Source organism: Austrofundulus limnaeus, unplaced genomic scaffold (assembly GCF_001266775.1).
Source record: "Austrofundulus limnaeus strain Quisiro unplaced genomic scaffold, Austrofundulus_limnaeus-1.0 Scaffold65, whole genome shotgun sequence".
NCBI classification, from domain to species: Eukaryota; Metazoa; Chordata; class Actinopteri; order Cyprinodontiformes; family Rivulidae; genus Austrofundulus; species Austrofundulus limnaeus.
In genome coordinates this window covers 348,436-373,100 of record NW_013952467.1, presented here as the reverse complement: position 1 = coordinate 373,100, position 24,665 = coordinate 348,436, and the positions used below count along the sequence as shown (strand labels likewise).

Genomic DNA, 24,665 nt, shown 5'->3' with positions numbered 1-24,665 from the left:
CATTAACTAGTTTTATATTTTAGCTAAATTTGATGTAGTAGGAGCTGAGATTTAGCCTGGTGACACCCAGCCCCTTGTTCTTCACTTTGCTTCATACAGAGGGTCAGGAACAGAAGTGATTGCTTGCTGGAGGTGTGGACTCTGCTGAAGTTTAAAAAGATGGGATCTGATTTACCCAATCACATGAAGGATGCAATTGCATGTCCTATAAACAACCATCCCCTACTGAGAAGTACCGAGCTGAACGAGATGACTGCAGGCTTTGTGAGACAACTTTAACTTAATTTGAAACCTCATAAATACAGATTAACTACATTTACTGCCTCCACTGCCATCACTAAACTGCAAGTAGACTAAAACTGCGCAGAAAATCGGCATTGTCGTTCAAAACCCTTCCTTCAGTTCGCTGATTGGCCCAGTTAAAATTCTACCCAAGAAGTCCTTGTCTATGGGAGAAATCCCAGATGGGGCAGTGAAGGGCCAGCTGAGATCCTCAACAAGAACCCGTCCATATAGGACCTACTTACATTTATTTTTATTTGTCTACCTGGATTACTGAGATGCATCAGGACACTACAGGACATTACCTTGTATGCTAACACATTACAAAGTTTGATCAAAATCATTTCTTCTGACTGTAAAATCCTGACTGTAAAATCTTACATGTAAGGCAGAGGGTGATATGCATTCCATCAGCCCCTGTCACATTATAATGTTTTAGACCAGTGTTTCCCAAAGTTGGGGTCGGGACCGAAAGTGGGGTCCCGAAACATCAAGGTGGGGTCCTGAAAAGATTTTCTGAATTAATTACATTTTTTGCCTTAGTTGTTACAAAGGAGTGAKGTTAGTGTATTTAAAATGGATAAATGTAGTATAAAAATATTGTTACTATGCCCATGTTTTGTTGACCTGATACAAATGTTTATCATCCAAAAATAGCTGGGGGCACAGGTCTCTGTTACTGTTATTTTGTGGGTCAAAAGCTGAAAAGTTTGAGAACCACTGCACTTTGGTTCCCAAAGTTGGGATTGGGACCCAATTATGGGTCATGAAGCACCTTGGATAATCTCCAGAAATCAATTTAAAGGGTAATAAAATTGTTACTGATGTAATATTTTCCCCATAACTATTACAAAAACACAAAATAAGTATAAATAAGTATTTATATTTGTGTACAAGCTCTTTAGATTGTCAAAAAGCCTGTGTTTTTAAGAGTTTTTAACAAAGTTCGTGTACTCAAACCAGTAATATTTGGGGTCACAAGTTTTTGCCATGGATATTTTGTGGGTCAGAAGATAAAAAGTTTGGGAACCACTGTTTTAGACAACTTATTGCATATTAACATTTGGTTATGAATAAATTACCCATTAACAAAATGCACTTGCAACCCCGCCCCTTGCACAGTGACTTCTGAATTTGGGCACCAGTGACCCCTGTGACCCTGAAAGGAAGAAGCGGGTATAGATAATGGGTGGATGGATAAATTACCCATGTAGCTTATATTTCTGATTTAATCGCATTGTATGTGCATGTACAAAAGAGGCATCCAGTAGATTTTTTTACTATGTCTCCAATTAAGACATTTTCTGTGTTATACAAATTTTTCACAAGTTGTTTAAAACTTTATTATATGGACTTTTTAATGCTTTAATTTTCAACTGAGTAGCAGTATTTGTGTTTGAGTACATTATTTTAATACTTTTTCCACATTTGTTCATTTCTGCAGCATCAAATAATCCTGCTTATGAAGCAAAGAAAGGATGATAAGCAAAAATGCTGCTCTGTAGTCCTTTTATGTGTTTGAACAGCTAACAAAAAAGTTTTTTTTCTTTAAGTCTGTTAAGTAAAGATGTAATCAACATCTAAATTCAGAAAGCAGAAAGCCTTTTTTTCCTCCCTCACTGGACTCAGGTTTCCTTGATCATTTACGGGAAACATGAAGTTGTTTCCTTATGTACAAATTGTTTGAGGAGGTCCTTTATTTTTGGTTGCTGTTGTTTTATATGGTTAATGTTTCGTCATGAGTGACGCCGGCTGAGGTCATGAGTGTGGAGAACTGTTCAATGCCAGCTACTGAACTCATTTCTCTTTTTTTAAAAATTTAGCAACGAAGCTAAATTTAGATTTTAGCCGCTGCCAAAGAGTTTGTTCCAAACTCTGTCAGTGACACACCTTTCGAAAAGTGACTCCTAACATCTGCTATTTTTATCATAATCACCCCCCTTTTCTCCTTTATTTTTGCTCCTTTCATCTCCGTCTTTTCCTGACAGACCCATGATAGATGGGCTGTTTTCGTCTTTTTTGAAAATGTGTTGGGCGGATTATAATTGAGAGGATCCTAATTCCCATTAAAGGAAGGACTTGCCTTGGCAGTGTTCCTGTAAGCGCTCTGCTCTGACGTGGGTAGAAGTGAGGAACCAGTGAAAGGTCCTGAGTGCTAACACACCCTTTGCACAGCGCTGCCCAGTGTATGGTTTGTTGGAATGGTGGCATTTTAACGCTCCAAAGTTAGCCTGCCAATTGGACAACAACCATTTGGTTTGCCATTCTGAGGAGTAGCTGTGACAGTTCAGAAAGCTACAAATAAAAACTCCTGCTGACTAACATGCATTATATAAAATCTGGCTCGGTGTAAGAAAAATATTGAAGCCTTATGATTTTTTTTATGTTCTTCTGTATGATGTTATCCTCTTATTTTATTTGTCACAGATTTTGTCATGGATGGCACCCTGTTTTGCTTTTAAGTGGTCCAATTTGCACGCTTTAAACTATTTTCCTCACAAATCACCCAGAGATCAATGAAGCATTATTGAGTAAAAAAATGTGCTTCACCCACAGTAATCTAATCTGAGTGAAGTTATGTTCACATGATTGTGATACTCTAATGTGTGATTTGAACTTTGTCTTATTTTCTTTTCTTTTCCTTTATTTTTTGAAGGAATCCACAACCTTGGAATGAGATGTCATCTCTTAATCGCCTCCCAGGGATTTTCTGGTAAGTTTATGTGTTTCTAAACACTGCTAATCATCTCCGTGTGCTTGTGGTGTTTCACAATTAAAGCTGTCTCCTGTAAACCTTCCTTGTGCCAAATGTATCGAGATGTTTAGGGCATTATAAGGTTTTTCTACAACTTTTTGTTTTTAGTCAGTAGTTATTTTTTTCTTTTTGTATTTTCTCTGCAGGTTTTGTGACTCACCCAGATGTGCAGAATGTTCTGCAACCCAGTGGATTTACGCCAGAAACGTATACTGTTACTGCGGTTCAAGCTAATAAAGCTGACGCAACTCGTACTTTTTTACTGTTGGCACAACTGGTAGCCAAATGCTGTTAACTATTTAACTTAACACAGGGAACTTGGACAAGCTTTATGGGTTGGTGTTTGTTGTGGTACCCTTAAAACACATTTCTTATCCTCAAAATGGCATCTTTACACAAATCTTGTGATTACTCTTCTTTTCAAGGCCATCGGCTCTGTGCTGCAGCCCACAGTAGTCTGTTTGCTTAGCGACTCTTTTCACCCCCCCCGCACTGGTAGCCTCTGTTCTGTTTGGTCCTCCCTCAACCAACCAGTTTGTGCTTGTCATTGTGTCACCCCAGGGTGATGCCACTCTCTCAGCCCCCTTGAGAACCTTCTGCCTCCGCAGCACTCTATGTTTGCCCAATCATTTGAGATCCGGATACGGGAATGAATTGTTAACTACAGCAGGTCAGCCAGTGCCCCCCCCCCCCCCMCACACACACACACACCGCCTCCTCACATATCCCACCCCCGCCCGCCCTCTTCTGTTCTCCTCCGACCTGTTGTTGACACATCCCCATGGAAATCGAGGAGGAATTTTATTTTTTCATTTATTTTTGCCAGCCAGCTCCACCGCCACTCTTTTCCACCAAAACTTCCTCTTCTCTGCTTCTGAGTGTCCAATCAAAAGGCAGCCGAGGGGGAGTCACATGCAGGAAGTGTTTATGATGCATCCCTCTGAGCCGAGCCGAGCCGCCAGAGGGGCTTTGATGGAAAACTTGGCCTTGCAAGAAGTGTGTGTTCTAAAAAGAGAATCTAGTGACTATTGATTTTCTGACGTTGAATCATGTAGCTAATTTTTAAACGCTCTTTATAGCAAAACAGTTTTTTTAAGACGCTGGATTGCATTTGTATTATGTAAAATATTTCAAGCAAATTTTATGGCAACTGTACTTTTATAGTTTAAACTTATTGACATGTTTAAATGTAGTCATGTGTAACTGTGTGTGTGTGTGTGTGCGCACACACAACCCAGGTCTTATTTGCTCAGGGCAGGTGAGTGTTTGCCTACCTGTCTCCATTTATGAGATCAGTGTTTGCTCAAGGAATGCACCACGTCCGATTTGTCATTGACTGTTATTGTTCAGCTCATCCGGCTGGTGCCCCAAGGTTTAGCTGTGTTGTGAGAAATTTTTGCTTTTTTTATTCCATTTTTTTTGCTCTCCTCAGCTCTGTGTGTACATGCACAAGAAAAGTAACATACAGTATAGCGAAGACTCATTGTGACAGACAACCAAATACATCATAAAAAAATGCTTTCTTTAAATGTCAACAGTTTCAGGGAAATTACTCCCCTTCATTTGAAACAACAAATATTATTAATAGTGAGCCATAAATGATGCACATTTAAGTAAGAAGAGTAAATGTTTTCGTAGAAACTGATTTCTAAAACGGCTCGTCTTGCAGAAGCAGATAAACTTGGCCTTTTTTTTTTACCTTTCAGGAAGTTGCAGCCATTGAATTCCTCTTGTTGCACTTCAGAGCTTTTACATGCAGGTTTATTTCAAGAAAGCTTTATTTTGCAATATTTGCCACATTCAATAAATGCATCTGTAATTGTGAGGTTTTTCTCATTTTTAGTTATTAGTAAAAATTCATTTTAGTCAACAAGTGTGTTTAGATTTGCTCGCGTGTGTTTGTAAGGCTGTTGCCTTGTGCCACCATCTGGGTGGTCCTCATGGCTGGTTTGATCGTAATCACCCTGTCTCATAAATCAGTGTCCGAGCTTTGGCCAGGAGCTGATTCTGTGTGTCTGACTGGAGCGAGGGGGCTTGAGGCTTTAAGCCGAGACCCCAGCCACTGCCCTGCTTGGGCCTGGCCGCACTTCAGCTCTCCACACCAACTTTAAAATAACTTGTCACGCATGACTGCCTTTGGGAAATGGCCTCAGCTCCAAGTTCACTCCAGCCACTGACAATACAAGACGAGAAGAAACGGAGGAGAAATGTCTTAACCAGAAATTATAGTTTCACATGGCTCCTGAACTCTGGGTTTTCAAAACTTTTAGTACAAACTTATGCAAATTTGTTGGCTAATAACACCATTGTTTGTTCCTACTAGAACCAAAGTGACTTTGAAAGCCTGCTATAAAGCTGCTTTTAGTTCAACCGTTCCCACTGGATCCAAAGTATAAAGATTAAAGTCATTTCTTTGTCTTTGTAGGGCCTCATCTCCGTGCGTGAAGAGCAAGGATGAAGGTCCATTCGAACCGTCTGGCTTGTCCACAGCGCTCCACTAAGCTTTTATCTCAGCGTCTGGTTGCAGCTCCATCCGGACCTGACTGACTCCCAGCAAGTGCACAATCCTGAGACCTGTGGCATAAATAAAGATAATGCTGTTTGGAATAATAACAGTCAATTCCACCCAAGAGACACAAGCGTGGCGGAATACAAAAGAAACCAAGATGAAAGGCTGATAGGTGGGTCCTTGCACCTCTCTGGCTCTCATGTGGGAACTGATGGAACCTATATCAACATGTACACATTCAAACAGGGCTGAGTGGGTCCATATTCCAATTTTGACCCTCAGGGTCATGATGTGGACATGCAATTTGTTCTTTTGTCTGCCAAGATCACAGAGGGAGACTAGTGACTTTCCTTTCCTTTTAGTTGTTTATTCTTTCTTCTCCTGTTTCACTTCATTTCATTCTGTTGCTTTCTGAGAGTGCAATTTAGTGTTATGAGCAGGTGGTCCTTTTTTTTCCTTTTTTTTTTTATCCGACAGTGCTTTTGGTTCCCACCTCTGGCGTGTGGGGCTTTCAGTTGGAATCAGTCATGTAGGCCAGGATTAGGAGGGTGGAAGAGGAGGAGGTCCAGTCAGAATCTTGGTAGTAACAACCTGAATGCCCTGCAGTCAGAATCACGCAGAGTGCTGCTTGAAAGAGTTATTCTGTTGCTTAAGCTCTCAGCCGCACCCCAGATGGCTTTTATGCCAGCCAGGGACTTGCTTGAGGTTAAAGAAGCAAAGGCCTTCAGGCCTCTTAAGTCTCTGGACTCCAGCAGGTAAAGTTCTATAATGAAGACAGACTGAGAAAGCAAAACGCAGCCACAGCTGCACCTTTTTGTCTTTTGAATCTGAACAGCAGACCAAAACAAAACCTCTGAACGTCCTCCCAATTTGAGCTGAGAACTACTGAAGCATTTTATCTGATGTTACATCGGACATCAAACAAGAGATTCAGGGGGTGGGGACGGGCTTCTACATTCCCAGTGAGAGTTACTGATCAATGAGAAAAATGACATCCTCCTTTCACTACTTCATCTTTGATCTGAAGTTGTTTTATTACAGGGTGCAAATTAAGCAAGGTTGTTACTTAAGGGATTTTATGACTCATTATGTTATCTGTCTGACATTCCTTTGAAGCAACTCCATGGTGACACTCAAACAAACATGCAAAGCTTTGTCAAAAACAGGTGTGCTACTCGGCTGTCTTTCACACAGACAAAATAAAACAATATCCTGTAATACCTGTGCTACTGAAAACATTTAGTTATACAAGGTATTCAAAATACTGACTAGATATTTATCAGACCTGCAAGAAAACTTAATGTCAGTTCAAATGAAAAATAGTTAGGTGTAACATATTCTCCTCTGACAGAATGCCATGCTAAATTCAGTCACCATGCTGTTTTTTCCAGTGTTAACAACATAATCTGAGTTAAAGGATTGGTTCAGATATTTAAATGGGTTTCAGTAATACACTGTGATCAATAATATGTTACCTGTTGCAGATAGTGTTTAAATGACCACATTCATGCAAAAAAAAGTAAACTATAACGATCTTCACTACTTTTGCTTTGCATGGTCGTATAAATAAAATCCTAGGGTTATTTGCGAGCACACATGACATTGGGAGAAAGCCAGGAATTTTTGGTAACAAATATGTTTCAAGAAGAGAACAACTCACTTTGGCCTTCTTCTCACTCAGAATCAGAATTAAACTTTACTTCACTTCCTGTTCATTTTATGAATCATGATATTTGAGGTGTAATATTCTTATGGGAGTGCAATGGCCTCTGAGTCAAACGTGCTCCTTTTGTTGACTTTTATGTGCTCAGTTTTGCTCTACTTCACAGCTCATTATTCAAAAATAAATAAATAAATACAATTAAACTACTTGTCTGTTGTGAGACATAATTAGAGCTAAATCAAATTGTTACCTTATATAATAGGGCTTAGGGAAAAGCAGTGTCAGAGGGAATGATATAGGGGCAACAACATGGTCAGAGTATCAGGCTGTGGTTTTGGAGGTCTGACCTGTAAATCAAACTGGGAGATGTGATTTGGTTCCACTGCTCTGTTAGTCATTTTCTGTTTGTCCCCCAAGTGTTTATCATGGAGGTTTCACATATGGCCACTTCTCCTCGTGCTGATAAACAGTGAGGATTGGATCCAGACCCTGCTGGGTTCGAGTTGGAGCCCTTGGGCTCATAACCACACAGACTGAGAATGTTAGTCATTTGTTTATTATTGCCAATATTTGCCTGATCCTAATCCTTTACAGGATTAGCTGGATTAGATGTTTTCCTCATTCTACCTTTTTTTCCACTGTTGCAGAATTTTACATAAGATTTGTAACGTTTTTTGATTGTGCATTCAAACAGCACGTGTATGCTCTCCACCTTGTGCATCAGTTTGAGTGGGTTATTTCAAATGTGTATCCTGAAGGATATTTGTCGTCAGGGTAGTTTGACAGATGTACTCACTAAGTACATCCCATTTAATGCTGTGATTGGGGTCAAGAGGAAAACTCTGTTACAGTGACTGCTATTTTTTTTTTTATTTTATGCCAGGTCATTTTAAGTTATGGCTGAGCTTGAGGCTGAAGGAGTGTTTAGATCTCAGAAATCACCACTCCCAATGTGTTTTTTCGGCCATTTCTTTTTTTTTTTTTTTCTCAAACGGAAACACTCTGAAAGCCCTGTAGGAACCAATTAATCAAAGAGGCTGAATGTCAGCGTGGTGTCACTGGATTTGGAAACTCCTGACGTCATGAAGGAGGAGAAAGGGGTTCGAGTGGAACTTGTGCGTATGTTTCATGTGCCGTTTAGCTAACTGGCCGAGAGTCACCTGGATCAGAGATCGAACGGCGTTTGCCAAGTGGAGTGAACCCGCTCAGTGTGACCTTTTTAGAGCTGATTCTAATCACCACATGATTCTGTTTCCAGTTTCGAAACACAACCGAGCACATGCTCATTAACATGCCGCTCTCCTTTAGCCACATGCTGTATTTGTGGGTGAGGAAGACTGACAAATCTGCACCCTGCACTTAATTCCTGCCTCCCAAGTCCTCCCACAAACATAGACAGAAGCACATGCAGCAGTACAGCACTGAAAGATCGATAGCTGGTAATTATCTACGTTTATGTGAGGTCAAAGGTTAAGAATGAGGGCTCCTAAATATTTGGAATACTCAGAATGAACATTTTTATGTTTTTAATTGTGTGGACTACAGTCAGCGTTAAAAGTTTCTAAAGTATGAGTAAGCAGTTCTAAACAGAAATACAAAGGTTGTGTAATATAAAGGCTGCCTAAAACTGAGAAAATTAGATCATTTGGGATCATTTTTGATTAAATGAAAAGTTGCTGTTTATACATACTTTATTAGTTCATTCACACAACTGAGGTGATTGCTTTTACTTCCGTATGTTTTGCGGCACATAGCTCGCTCTACAATTGTTGTTCTTTTTTAACATTTCATATTATAAAACGTTCAGCTGAATAATGCCATGACTTTTTGCTTTTGGTATTTCAACAATTTATAATTTTGCAGATATTGAGTTTTGTTGGCCACCTATTTTTCTCATTGAAAATGACTGGAGCTGTCCTTTACATCCTTAAAACCCTTCAAAATGTTTCTACATTTTTATGTTACATTTTATTATTTTACTCTGGTTCAGCTTTTCTGTGCCTTTTTAGACTTTCTTCTGCTTCTTATGCTCCTTTGCTAATTTAAACTTGTTTGTGCTTCTTTCTACATTTTTATGCTAATTTAAGCAGTTTTCTGTTTTTTAGGCTACTTTGTAGCTAATTTCAAATAATTTTAGCCTTTTTTCTACAACTGTCCCCTTTTTAATGATAATTTTAGCTTCTTATTGCCCTAACTCAGCGAACATGCCTTTTCTGCTTCTTTCTGCAAATTTTAGATTTTCAAAGACTTTTTAGCTATTTTCAGATCGTTTCAGCTTTTTTAGCTATCACAAATTGCAACGTTTTTGTACTTTGTATTTTTTTCTTTTATGTGAGCTTAACACAACTTGCTTCTACTATTTTCAGCTACATTTCTGTTCTGTTTTGTCACATTTTTGCTATTTTTTTCTACTGATTTATCACTTGTTTCTTTCAGCAAACATCAGCTGTTCAAACGTAACTCATGCTAACAGTTTGGCTATAAAACGTTTTCAGCCTTTTCAGCAGTTCTCTGCAAAACATATTTCAACAATAAGTTTTCACACTTCATTTTCACAGGAAATGCAAATTCTCTAGTTAAAGCTGAGTTCTTTAACTTCTCAAATACTTCATGTCCCAAACCACTCTGCAGTGGATGCTAATGTTGGGTGTGACTGCCAGAATGAATGTACAATCTTCCCCTCTTCATTCTTCCTTCCCCATAACCCCCCTGCACAGAAAATCTTTTTTACTTGCTGCACATGTAAGGTCTCCAGTCAATTCAGACACAGCTAAACTTCATGTGGTCTTGGTTAATTGGCTTTTTTTTTTTCTTTTTGGTAAGTGCAGATATGCTTCATTATGCATATCTTCCTTATAATTTCTTGCACCGTTTGCCTTTAGAAAGTGACTTTTAATTGGCTCCACGGTCACAGTCTCCTGCTTTAACTGTCCCCTGTGGTACTTGAATGTGGCCAGTTTGACCTGGAGGCCTCTGGGGTAAAAGTCAAGTATTTGACAACATGAACTCTGAACCATTTTTTTGTATTTTTTTTATTGTGAAACCTTTGTTTTTGTTTTCCCTTTACATTTTTTAATGCATATTGAGAGTTTTAAAGGCGATCTCTTTTTATATTGCAATATTTGGGCTGTGAAAGCAGAATCCATTTATTTCAACACCTTTCCATTACTCCAAAATATTCAGTGTTGGTCACTTACCAACGCTCCTGCCTTGTCAGATTCAAGGAAAGTCCTCCAAGCTGAGCTTTAGCGAAGTGGTCTATCTAATAAATTCAGCCATGCTGGCTAACTTACACAAAAGCCACTTCCAGCTCGGCTGCATCAGCACTGCTCAAAGACCTGAGAGTACTGTGATCCCACCATGGGGTGTATAGCTGTGGCTCCGGCTGTGCTACACTTTAATCCCCATCTCTTTTAACCACAATGGGAAACATGTGCGCTCACTGTGTAGGGTGCAGGCCCACCATGGACGAAGCTGTTTATGTTTGCTCTAAAACTAACATTTCACAACTCTTGTGACCACTCCTGGACTTTGTCACTAGTTGATTGAAATATTAATTATGTGATGTTTTCATTTGTAGCAAGTTTACAAGAAATGCATCTAAAAATTACAATAAGACTGATGTTGCTGTCAGTTTTTGTTTATTTTTAACAGTATATTGGCCAGTGTTGCAAATAGTACAAATAGGTGCTTCATAAAGTTTTAATATATTCTCAGTATAAAGACATACAATTCTACTGTAGATGTAAGATGCAGTAAAGGAGCATATCTCTACAGGAAATGAAATAGTCTTTCTCAGGAAAGTTTTGTCCCAGTTTCAATGTAGCCTGAAAAGAGATGGATTAAAAAATAATAACAGCAGTTTTATGCTCTCACATGTGGCTACTTGTTTAGATTTTACACTGCTGCATCTGTCTGTTACGAGAAATAAACCTTGGACTTAAAGGCCAAATCCACTAGTTTGGCCAATTTAGCTGTTCTGAGTATAAATGGTTTAATGTGGCTTTGGGGTTGGCTGATGGATGCACAGTTTCCACCGCTGACAAACAGGCACATGTCAGCATTTTGCAGCCATTATGGCTTTGCATCTCAGACACTGGCTGGACGTCACTATTTATGTGAAAAAGCATAAAGTGCATGATGAATTGTCAATGCATATGCAAGAGAAAACATTTCTACTTATAGGAATACATCATTAATGCTCATGATAATGAATTATTACTGGAACGAGAAATTGCTCTGTATTTTGTTTTTAAAGTATAAGATTTCACAATACTTAAAAATATATATTGCCTTCACAGTAACAGTAACTGACCATAACCAGGGGTCTGCAACATTTATGATCAAAAGAGCCATTTATGCTACTTGATGCACTAATAAAATGTGTCCAGAGCTGCAAAGCAAGCTAAGACTATAATTATCAACTGGTGGTCCATGGGCCTTTTCAAAGCCTTTTCGGGAACCTTTATGGCCAGTGGAGGTGACAATATAAACGGAAAAATCTATTGTGAATTTTATTATTTATTGTTATTTTTACATTTCAGGACTAATGAAAAGACCACATTCATGTAAACAAGAAAAATACTGTATACAGTTTATACCGAATTTCATAAAATCTAGTACAACTGAACTATTCAGGCACTTTTTTTTACTAATTCTTCTTATTATGTAGTCTTCAGATTCTTTAAAGGTAATTCTAATGGATTTGAGAGAAAGATCATAGAATGAAGTTGGATTATTTAAGTACACAACAAGCTAGCATGTGCTAATCAACATGTTTTATATTTTGTGTTAGTAGTATAGATCACATATTTGCATACAAATGGATTTTTGTTGTGGGTATAAACAAAAAACAATCATCATTATGTTTGGCCACATTTTCAAAAAGCCACTGTGGAGGGACCAAAGAGCCACATGTGGCCACAGAGCCACAGGTTGCAGACCCATGACCATAACTTTTCAGTTGCAATTATATCGTACTTGGCTAACAGTTGTGTACCTAAGAAGTTATTCTATTTCTCGGTCAAGGCTCCTTTAGTAAAAAATGCTGTAAATTGTTGATATGTTACATTTGAGTTGACCAATTCTAGTATGTTTTTGTGTAGTCCAGTCAGTGTGATGTTTAGGCTGTGTAGTTTTGTGATTGAATCAGATCTTGGTGGGGCAGGTGATCCGAGAGCTGAGTGAGCTCTTCCGAAGGTAACAGTAACCGCAGCCAGCTTCCTGTGTCGCCATGCCCCGTTCTGCCCTTTCCTGTCATCTTATCTGAACATCCAGTGCAATCTAACCCAAGGTGGGCTACCTCTGCTCCACCAACCTCTATGTTGCCCATCTCCACTGCTGGTCTTCTCAGATGTCACTGTGAAGAGAGAGCGACCCCACTTGAGCCGGGCTTGAGTTAGACTGACTGACAGAGTCCTGACACCCCATTGTGGGCACAGCCGGCTCAACTTCCAGCCACCCGCAACTTCCCACCCTCTGACCTCCATAGCACTGAGGGGAAAGTCAGCCCTGACAATGAGCTACACAACATCTACAAAATAATTTAAATCTTTATATTCTATGCTGACAGTGACAATTGCTTTTCTTTGAAGAAATCATTTAGGTTCTTTTACATACATTAAAGAAAACACAATTTTATTTTATTATTCTTTTGTTGACGGCCATGATAGAGGGAGACATAGAGTTGTAATTGTTGTTCTTGATCACCAAAGTGGAGACCTGACGTAGATTGTGTGTGTGTGTGTGTGGAGGAGGGAGGGAGGAGGAGGGGTGGTGGATTGTACTTCCTTCTGCTATCTGGTTTTAATTAAGCTAACCAGTCCACCAAAACGCAACAAAACAGCTTTTTTTTTTTTTTTTTTTTTTTTTTGCAAAGCAAGAGAACATTCACAATACACAAAATTGCTCAGCACCTGAGAGGCAACCTGAGCAAAAACAGTACAGCAAAATCTGCAGACTCATTCTGAACTGATTCAACTTTCCACGCACTTATTTATCTCCTGCCTCCGTCGCTCAGTGGGCATGGTTAATGTTGTTTAAAGTGGAATCACTGACTGAGGCAAATTTGACACTAATTGAAGCAGAATAAACAACTATGATTTTCATGTTTTCAATAACCTGAAGAGAATTTGAATCATTTGGGAATCATCTATCATTTGCATTTAGCCCAACACTATAAACATGTTTCCACATGTGCTCATTCCACAGCAGGGCTGCCAATCAGCAGCCGAATGCTGCAGAGAAAAAAGCTTTTTATCGCAACACTTTATCATTTTTCTTGACGTAGAAATTGTTTTTCCTTTTAAAAGCGAGTGCTGCATAAGTGGTCGCATGTATATCTGCAGCAAGTCTTTTGTTAGTTCCTAAGTTTGTATTTCCTCACTTAGCTGGTCATGGCACTTTTTGTACACTCACAATGACAGGAGGGCTTGTGAGGGAAAAAAAATCTGATTAGGCAAAGTGATGTGTTTGTGTGTTGCCTGAATCTGAGCCTCCAGCTTTAAATGTGGGTGTGTTCTCGCAGACCTCGGCTCAGCTCGAAGATGTAATCTGATTTGCAGAACGGAATGGGTCGTTTCACATGACTGGTTTAAAGGACCACTGGCGCAAGGTAGTGCCAGTGTCCCTGGCTGGTTTGTGTGTTAGTGTGTTTTTTTGCACATGTGCTTATACGCTTGTGCGTATACGCACACAGTTATTTGTTTTCACAATGTCCTCGGTGGAAATATGAGTGTTTGTTGGTCTGGGCTTCCACACAGTAGAAATGGAAAGGTGTTGAAATTTGTGGTGTAGTTGGGCAATTCAGGCTGCTGCACTTATTCCGTTGTCCTCCGTTTTAAATGAGATTTGTTTGGGAAAGCCGATGTGAAGGAAGGCCGCTGCTAATTAACAGTGAATTTCACATCTGGAACAAAGTAAGGCTCTGCTTCAAACTCTAATGCAGATTTTGTTTGCAGCTTTCTGTTTAGACATATCTTATAATAAGAGCTTTATTTTGAACTAATGGACCATCAGAAATTATACCAAATTATTGAAATCATCCTATAGCCCCGATACTCTCAAAGCTTTTTCTGTGTATTTTTTAAACATTGTTAACTTTTTAAGACGTTTTTTTTTTGTCTTTTTTTTTAAAGTAATCCATCTTGTGATTTCCATCGGAGATTAGCTAGAGGATATAATCACACAGTGCAGGAGTGTTTATGTGTCCTCTGGCCTGGTCATAAACACAGGGATGTCTTTATTTCTTGGGGTCACCATTCATGATGCACGTCAAATACATTATCCAAATAAAAGCCATTTTGAACATAAGTATTTTTGAGGTATAATCTCACAATACTCATGCCTGTCTCGTCTGAAAAGTTCAAATGTGTGTGTGTGTGTGCAGTGTTTGTGTTTTCTTTCCCAAGTGTGGAAAGCTCATAAGCAGAAACCAGGAAACTCTGATCCCATCAGGTGTGTCAGCAGGGGCAGTTTTTCATAAAGCGGTAATCTCACCACCCAACGTGGTGTCTAATATTTGAGAAAGCCCTGACCTCTGAGCTAATCAAGACCTGACCAGCTCTTCTCCTGGCTCACCAACTCCTGAAACATTACCTCATCCAAAAGACTAAGCCTAGCCACATGCAACCCCAGCCTCCTGGTGTACATGATAACTCACTTAGCACAGTATGATAGCACAAAGAAGAATAAATGGAAACATAAGAAAGGATATAAACGAACTGAAACCAGCACACAACTACCTGTGGTGCCTGGTCCCAGGGAAAGTTTTTTTTTCTTTAAAAGGGAGAGGAAAGAAAGAATAATTTTACCATGTCCTCCAGAAACACTGTGAAGCAATTTCCCAGTATTCAGTTTCTCTCCCCACTGTCTTGTTATTGCTGTTTTCCTCTCACCCATTGGAGCCTTCAGCCTGAAAGGAGGTTTTTCAGTTCAGGCTTTGTGTCACTCGGAAACAGTGTATCTGTTGCCAAGGCGACAGGTCTGGGACAGAGAAACTTAAAAGCAAGGAGCACCTTTGTCTGGAACTGGATGAAGAGGACGTCGAGCTGTCATTAGTTCAGAAAGTGCAACTTTAGTCTGAAAAGGGTTTGCATCCAAAAACAATGAACCAACCTTTTCCATGAACCTGTGGACCCATAAATTAATACATAATAAATAAACAGCATAAAAATCAGTGTAAAATAGAATAATCTTATGGGAAACTTTCTCTTTTCAATGCCTGTTGCAATAGAGCTAATCCCAGGCAACGATTATCGCACAGAAAACTAATTTAACTGCTTTTTTATTATTGGGTAGCTCTTTTCCACTAATTGTGTAATGAGTTCCATTTAAATTAACAAGTGTTGCACATGTAAACTTACATATGTAAACTTAGCAAAAAAAAGTAAGGACATTTGTGTTTAAGATTATTTCTTTGTTGTAACAATGCTTCTTCGCAATAAATCTTACTCCTGATTGGCAACAGCTGGGGGGTACCAGAAGCTCAAAACAAGTGTAAATAGCAACAGCAAAATAAGCTGTTTAATAATGACAGAGAAGATTGTGCACAACTCACAACTTTACTGCTCATTTCACAAATGCATATTCCTTACAAATGTGGCACAATTCAAAAGCAAAATCAACAGCTTTCCAACAGTATTAGATTGACTGCCAAAAAGCATTGTTCCAACAAAGACATAACTTAAACACAAATCTCCTTCTCTTTGTGTTAAGTTGAATAAATTATACCAAATCAGACCACATGTCTTTGTATTACTGTATATGTCCCACCTAACAAGAGATGGCACAGGCTGCCAACCTTTACACCAAACACCAAAGGGCCATACCCTTTGGTGTTTGGTGTCCCTGCCCATTTCCTTCACTTATTTTTTGCTGTCTCTGCACTTATGACCATGCAAATGAAACACCATTTTTCTCCTGTTTGAGCTTGCAGTGATGCATGTTTGGGCAAAGCTGGTCTAGATTAGATTTGATTTCTTTTTTTTTTTTTTTTTTTTTTGGTCTTTCATGGTGACTCATGAATGAACGTCTCTGAATCACCTAATTTCCCCCCTCTATCTTTTTCAGATGATCCCAGGTGAACACTGAGATAGGGCTGAGTAATGGAAACACAATCTCAACAGTGTACAAAGGTAAGAACATCTCTGGTATCTGGTTTATTTTGTTCATCGTTGAGTGAATTACGTGATCAAACATTGCAGTCTTATTATGAACACACAAAGGTGCAAGTCACAAATATAAGAGCAGTGTTCACGCTGGATTTATACCCATTTATTATATTTTTTGTTTGATTATGTAACCAAAGTCATGACAACACAGTAAAGAATGCAGTGGCACAGAGATATCACTTCAAACAAAACTTCTGTCAGGAGCCTGAGATCGTTTCAGTGCAACTGAGAAGATATGCTTTGATGGCCCACCACAGAGCCGGTGGCCTTCAAAGAAACTTGTTGATGGGATTGTGCAGGGCAGCCAGCATGCTGAATGAGAGGTACTGTACAAGTGCAGCTCTCAGGGTGGTCGCGGGTGTTCTCTGGAAAGGTCCAACATGCTTGACCTTAACATGAATAGTTATTTTCTATAAAGTTTAGACCTGCATTATCCATTTTTTTTATTCCTGCCTACCCGGTACTGTTAATAAGCGAAGTGGAACTGTGTATGGATGACAGGGCGCCAGCAGACAGGTACAGTAGATGTGCTGATGGGGAAGGACGATAGGGGCAGACTGCAGTTGCAGCCCCAGGCACAGAAAGACATCCACGGGCAGGCTGAGACTCTGAGGCAGGTTGGAACCTGGTCCTTTGCTCTGATGCTGCTCTATAATGGTGCAGCTCCAGGCTGAAGCACAGGAAAGAAACACAGGACGGGAAAAACCAGAACATGGGCCAAAAAGGCAAGATCCAAGCAAATAAGGCGACAAAGTGCGAGGCGCTGAAAAAGGAAAGTCTAACAGAGCAAAGTGCAGACTTGCGACCTATGCCAGACGAAGCAAGCTGTGAACAGACGATGATGTGTGAGGCGCAGAAGCAGGGACAACGAGGAAGGAGTCAGTGGGTGAGGTCAGTGAGTGAGGTCACTTCCTGTGCGTTGGTGGAACGTGACTCCTTGCAGGTAAACTGCCTCAGAGGTGCAGACAAGCAGAAAGAAGATGAGAAATGGTGATTGATGACTACTTATCCTCTGACACATTGTTCCTTCCCTGGGTGAAAAACAGACAGGATGGGCCGGTCCCACCACTTTGCTGCCAGAGACAACGGCAGGATTGAGTGCTTGGTGTGCGGGTTTTGACACCATTATGTCATCCCGTGGGAGATTACTTCCCGAGCGAGGCTGGTACGGCAAAGTTTGGGTTGTCAAAAGGCCACCTACCTGCATTACCTAATCTTAGGAGTATTGACTTATCAACCTTGAGCTCATCTTTATTTTTAGCGTTTTTTTTTAAGTTTGGTGTTCTTGTCTGTAATCTTTAAATTACAGGAATCAGTTTTCAACTTGGGGGCGTGGCTAGATATTCTGCAACTACTTTATGCCAGTTTTTGCTCAAGAAAACTTGCAAAATCAACTTTTTTAGCCATTTTGTGTACTTGGAGTCTCTATAGTTCAGACATGTTGAATTTCTCCACTAACACTTTATGGTACACAAAAAATGCTTAACTACTGAGAAACTTCTCAGTTACTCAGTAGTCAAATTATTTGCAATAAAACTGTTAAATAATGTCTGGACTCTCTTGCAAACAAGGAGCTTCACATCCTGTCCCCCCCTCCATCTTCCAGTGCAGTCCGTTGATCGAGGGGTTACAACTATATAGCAGCACAGAAGCATTTAATCTAAAAAATAAATAAAAATATGTTAACAGAAGAAGACTTGTCCATCCAGCCTTACATGTTGGAGGCAGAGTATGACTCAGAGCATTAAAATAAAAGGAAATCATACCAAAGCATTGCAGTTCCACTTTATATAGACCCCAAATGAATGATTTATATACTACAACAACAGCAACAAAAAGGATTTAAAAATGTCTCCTTTAAGCTAAATTTGCCATGTATAAGAAGTTTGTTTGCATCTGTTTTTATTTTAAGGATCCTCATCAAACTATTATACACTGTTACCAGATTTTAGACTTTTATTTAGACCTTTATTTTCCTTAAATTGTCCTGGAAAGTGTGTAAATTTTAGTAAATGTCTTTTTGGCCACTGCTAATCATTAGTTTCTGTAATATATTCCTAGGATTCCACCGAATCCTGGTTTGGATCATGGACCGGATTCTCCAGCAGCAGATTTTTCTTTTTTTATTGTTTTTTTTTTTTTTTTTTGCCATGACTCAGTTCCATCCCTGAAAATATACTGTAGATCTGAGATCTGAGCCAGGAGTCTGAAGTTGGAAAAGCTTTGACGTACACTCAGCAGCACAGTGGAGTGTTTTCTGCTTCATGAAACGCATCGATCAACGTCTGGATACACAATAAGTGAAAAAGTCAATGTGATGAATGCACTTGTATCACAGTTACCTCAATCATTTAGACATTGTTTGTCTTTTTGGTCTGGGCTGAACTTGGATGAATAGTTTTGCTTTAGGTTTTCAGCCCTTCACTATGTTGTTACCCCTAATTTGTGACCATTACTAAAAAAAAGATTTTATGTTTTTGTCACCTGTGCACCAACGTGTGTTGAAAGAGCAATACTAGGCTTTCTATTTAATAAATTTTAATATACTTGTGATCAAGATACCAAAAAAGTTTATCTAATTAAATAGAAATGTGATTTCTGTTTTTTTTTCCCAGAAAATATTCACAAAGAAGCCATTGTTAAAACTTTTGAATGTAAACCAGAAACACTACCTACAATCCTTTGTGACACATTGGCAGCCCTTTGGTAATGGCGGCTAATAATCCTGTCATCCTTCACTGTGTATTCTGATCATAATTTATATCTCAGTGAATTGTTATGTCTGATAAAACCTGTTAACAAGAATAATAAAAGTGGATCTGAGCTGCTGTGTGTTTGTTTTGTCATTATAGATGCAGATTTAGAGATTATTTTTTTAGTAACTGCTACAAGTCTGTTTATGCATTCATGCTGTTCCTCTTAGTTATGCTGGCTTCATTACAATTATTTCTACACTCCTGAACTTGTAATGGTTGCATTGTTCAGCAGGGATACATTAGCAGTTTCACAATAAATGCTCAGGGTTTATAACATGATTTTATGTAAATGATCTCAAATGATTACATGAACTTATTAGAAGATGAATGAGACAATTACAAGTGGACCTCTTTTAAAACTACAAAAAAGACACTTGTGAAGAGACAGGAGTGGATGGTTAGTGGTAATAATGTGTAACCAGTATTTTTTATTATTTTTTGTGAAATATTTTATTATTTTTCAGTTACAAAACTAAAACTACCACTGTCAATTTCATCTGAAAATCAGGGCAAGATTTGGTCCCCCTGGGTGATGGGATGAATGTAGGAGAGAGGAATATTGGAGCCAATTTGGTGCTCAAGGTAGGATTTCAGGTAGCACCTCCTGTGCAATTTTCTGAATCTCATTGCCAATTTGAATACATTCACATATGTAATTAAATAGTTTTGTCTTTGACATTATTTTTTATCTTTAGAAACCAGTTTCTCCAGTTAAAATAGTTAATGCAATTCATTTGAAACAGAATACCAGAAGTCTTCCTCATACCTGACAACATCTGCTGACAGCAATGAAGAATACCTGTTCATGTTAATGAGCGGCTGTTGAATGAAGCAGTTATGTGGGACAGAGATTTTGTAAAAGATTTACTCCATACATTTTCTAGCCATCTGAAGAGGTTTTTTTTTTTTTGCTATTTTGGGGGGATTAATAAAACAACTTGAAATCAGTAATTTATAAAAGTAGAACAGTGAAAAACAGACGTTAACATGAACTTAATCTCTGATCATACTTTGAAACTTCCAATATCCTTATTTTGTTTTCTATTTGACACTATTTATACTGAGCACCAGTTCTTATAGTACTGATTGCATCATATGATACTTATATCATGAAATATCCCTGCACCCTCATGTTGTAACAAAGCCATTACCTTCAGAAACTTGTGTAACTAGTGATTATTCTACAGACTAAATCAACTATACTCTGATAAAAAGTAAAAAAATATATATATGTGGCATTCCCTAGATTGAAAGTGCGCCTAGCATTTTCCTATACAGCATAGGACATGGTGAAAAGTGAAGGTATTACATGAGCAGTTACATTTTTTCTATTCTGTTCCTACAATAAAACAAAACCAACCTGTCTGGCCGCAAAACTGTTTTTATTCCTCACAACAAAGTTGTGTAAAGTTTAACTGGGTTGAAATATTAGTGGGAGGGTAAGTAACAAACTATATCACATAAAAAAGAGAGAGAAGGCCCCCGTGCCAATAATTTGCAAGTTGAGCTTTGTGACATCTTTATGGTCAACAACATTAGCATGCCCACAATGCATTTCTCTGCTTGTCTGCCTCCCCCTGCATTTTTCCTCCTCTCGTTTTTTTTTTCACACACATACACATATACACAACTCTGATGGGGGGAGAAAAAAATGACCTCTCTGCAACTCTCAATTCACTGCACTTCTATAGCCTTGAATGGACCGGCTCAACAAAAGGTGACATAATTTTCTCAGGGTTTGATTGGCCCCCTCTGTGCCACAAGATGACATCATGCAACCCCCGCAGCAACACATTAACACCAACACCACCAGCACCATCAGACAATTACCCCCCACCCCGTACCACTACCCCTGTGTTCTTGGATGCTGGGTTGTCAAGACGACCGTGCCAGGACCCGGACGGTAGGGCAGGACTTGGCAGTACCTTTGCAGCGTGGCCTTTCATAATGAGCTCAGGCTGCGCCGCTCTTGTGTTTGTGGTAAACAGTCTTGGGAAATGATACAGAGGGATGGGAAAAAGGGGAGGGGGATGGAACATTGTCCAGGATATAATGATGGAGCTCTTTTGCATGCAGAAAAATAAACCTCTGGCAGGAATTGTTAAGTCATAAACTTGATGTCAACAATTAGCTTCCAAATGACCAAAAAGTTGTTTATATGAAGTGCTCTCCGAAATGGAGAGGGCTTTTCCATATTCACATAGTCACAGTCTTCCTCATTTTTTTTATTGTTTGGTAACAAATTCTGGGTTCTTCTTTAGCTCTTAAAACCAGATGAGCTGTCAATGGCTGCCCAGCTCAGTTTAGCAAAACCTGACTAATAAATGTCACTTTTCATGGTGTTCATCCAGGGCCGTTGCACCAGAGTATCACATACTGTACATACAAATGGCTACTTCCCCTTGGAAATTTCATTAATGATGATAATTTGAAGTGAGGCTGACATACAACCTCGAGCCAAACCTTGTTGGTTCCAAACACTCCTGTAGCATAGACGCCTTTGAGCCTCCTCCAAACCATTTCCTCAAATTGGAGCTGCACTCAAAGGGAAAGAAAAATGACTGAATTACCACTGGTTTTGGAGTAAGTTCATGCTTTGTGCTGATTGGTACTTATTGCATTAAAGAGACTTGTGAAATGCACGGCATTGCTTGCTTTGGCACCCTGTACGTTCTGCTTCTTTCTCCTGTTGTTCTCTGAAAGCAGCTTTCTGTCTTCATCTTATTCATTGTGCAGCAGGAAAGTGCTTCTCTCTTCTCTTCTCAAGCTCCCTCCTTCTTACTGTTCTCTGTTGTGTGATGTGATTAACTGTGCATGGGCCCCTCCTTGGACTTCCTTGCAAGGAAGAATAGCTTTAGAGGGTTTCAAGCTTGGATCAGCGTTGACTGGGTATCGGTTACTTCTGGCTACAGCTGAGGATGCGTGGGCTCCCAGTGTCCATGACGTCGATCCGCTCAGCTCTTCTTGGAGAAATTCTAGGAGAAATGGTGGGAATCCATGTCTTTTCCCTCACTCTGTCTTTTTCTTTCCACAATTGTTTTCTATGCAGGCGATCTGTTAAAGCTTTTAAATATGTAATATAAAGTTATACCTTGACTTTGTTCTGAACGGATATTTCCTAGCATAAGCATTAAAATGGTACATTTACTGTGCCCCTAAAGAAATAATTTAGATCTTTACAGGTAAAGTTTTGAGGAAAAACTCTGAGTAATTGATATCTTGCCTCAGGGATTGGAAAATTAAAAGATGGAAGGGACCACAACATTTTATGTTGACACTACCACATTTACCAAAATGTAATAAAACTGACATTTTAAAATAAGTTTGTGTATATGTATATTAAACCAACATACAGCGCAATAATTTATTTTATGCTCAAATGCATGTGGAACAGTTATGTTCTTATTTAATAATTATGAGTACAAAACATTTGAAGCAAGCAAAAATAAACAGTTTAGTGAGCTGAAGTGCAACTGTGTAAGATGCCTTGAGTACGGACTCCTGTGTGGTTGTGTTTCTGGTAAAATGCCACTGTTGTTTATGTACTTGTGACTTCAGTAACTGTTTCATATTTAGCTATGTGCAATCTGTTGTAGTGGTGACTTAAATTGAAGTCATTTTATTTTTAAAAGTCATCTGTGGGCTGGATGTGGCCTGTGGGCCATCAGTTGCACACCCCTATCTTACCTGTGGTAGATAAAAGTTAGAATATCCTCATATAAATAAAAACAAAGATTAGATCTGACCAGCTAACATCGGTTCAGGCCGAGTACATTGCAGTTTACCTGATAATACTGATTAGACAATCATTTGAATATTGGTCAAATTTAAACCCTTATACTATTAATTTAAGCATTCTAATGAGCTACCTTCAACAGGTAAGATTATATTCATTCACAATTCATTCACAAAATCCCAGTTTTAAAGCTCTGACCTATAAGGTTATGGAAACCTGAAAAAAACCTAATGACATTTCTGGTTTATTAGTCATGACAGCTTTGATTTTCAAGGTGACCCCAAATAAGGGAGCTGCATGGCAAACCATCCTTCAGTCTCACCCTCTCCATCCTCTCCATCCTGCAGCCTCTGTCACTCTCCTAATCCTCATTATGAAGGGAGAAGGCGAGACTCGGGGAACGCCGGAGAGGACGAGGAGGAGGGGAGCAACAAACCAGGCCAAAGGCTCCGCTGACATCCATGGGAATCTGCAGATCCATTCACTGGCAATTATCGGCATCAATGCGGCGAGGCAGTGGCAAGGGGAAGGGTGGGGGCAAGGGGGTGTGGGAGAATTTTTGAGATTGGGTTGGGCATAATAATAAAGGCAACAGGGGGAGGGTCTACCCGGCATAGAAATAATAGAGAGCCAATGGGTTGAAGTGAGAGGGAAAGTGAAAGAGGCGGTGATGTATTTTAATTGTGAAAGATGACGCGGGTTTGACCGTCTGAGTTAGTACACTTTAATTCTGTGCAGCACTTCCCTTTTCTCTGTGTCTGGTCTCTGGTGAAGTAATTACAAGACAGGAAATATTTCTAGATAAATACATCTCATCATCATATGTCAAACAAGTGATCATGAACATGTTTCCTTTGATTGGGGTCACATGATCAAATCCAATAGAAATAAGTCTGAGTCATTTTTTTCCTCATAGATCTGTTAGAAACTCTAAGAATTTCTGTGCATTTATATTCCTTTCCTGTGCAAATTGAAGTGGCATGGCAGATATTATCGGGCTCAGAATGCCAGTTCTTTGCAACCAACACACACATCATACATCATTCTGACAGCCCATTTCACTCCTGGACTCAGAATGCAGGCGGAGAGACCACCTCAAACAGTCTGCGTTGTCCCCGCTCGGTGAGAACGTCACTCCCATCCCGATGCACACCACGTTCTGAACCACGGCCAAGTGAGAGAGCCAGGTCTGTCCGACGAGGAGAATTATGACAAATGATTTAAACTTTTTTTTTCTTTTCAGCTCAAAGCTGAGGGAGATTCACAGCAGCTTCACTGACCTTTACTGATTGTCAAAGAGGAACAACTGCATTTAGACTTTTACATTTTCAGAGATTCTCCATCAGTGTTGCTCATTTCTTCTGTTAGTGAAAAAAAAGGCAAGTCAAAGGTCAGGTCAACACTTATCATCTTTGTCAGAAGGTCTGGTGACATTTGGGAGTTTACCTTGGGAAACGCTGTCAGTTGAAGATGTCTCATTATGAGCGTGGTGAATTTAGACAGATTGTGTCAACTTGTCAACAACAAAGATGAATGATGTCTCAATGTAAGGCTGTCTAAATGAAGCATGCAGACGGCCTATACTGCCACTTCCTTCTTCGTGTGTTTCCACAGTGAGCAAGCTTGAACAAAAATCTCGGCAATAGTTTTTACGCTGGATGCACTTCGTGATACAACCTGGGCTCGAACCTGGATGCTGAGGATTTTTTATTTTAGATATCATTGTTAGAGTTTTTTTTATCTGAAGTTAAGTAAATTGTATTTTTGTGAGAATTTGTTCCCAATCAACAAACA

The 24,665-nt window shown here is 39.3% G+C and overlaps 1 long non-coding RNA gene across 4 annotated transcripts in view; it reads left to right on the top strand.

The window, feature by feature from the left end:
- LOC106518678 (uncharacterized) overlaps nt 1–19,205 on the top strand; it is a 60,096-nt gene extending 40,891 nt beyond the window's left edge. For 2 of the 4 annotated variants that reach the window (XR_001310348.1, XR_001310347.1), the window contains 5 exons: nt 2,939–2,995; nt 3,184–3,707; nt 5,463–5,718; nt 16,279–16,343; nt 18,441–19,205. This is a non-coding gene — a long non-coding RNA (uncharacterized LOC106518678). The remainder of the gene's footprint in view (nt 1–2,938; nt 2,996–3,183; nt 3,708–5,462; nt 5,719–16,278; nt 16,344–18,440) is intronic. The other 2 variants (XR_001310346.1, XR_001310345.1) reach the window with 1 other exon arrangement.
- The last annotated feature ends 5,460 nt before the right edge of the window (nt 19,206–24,665 follow it).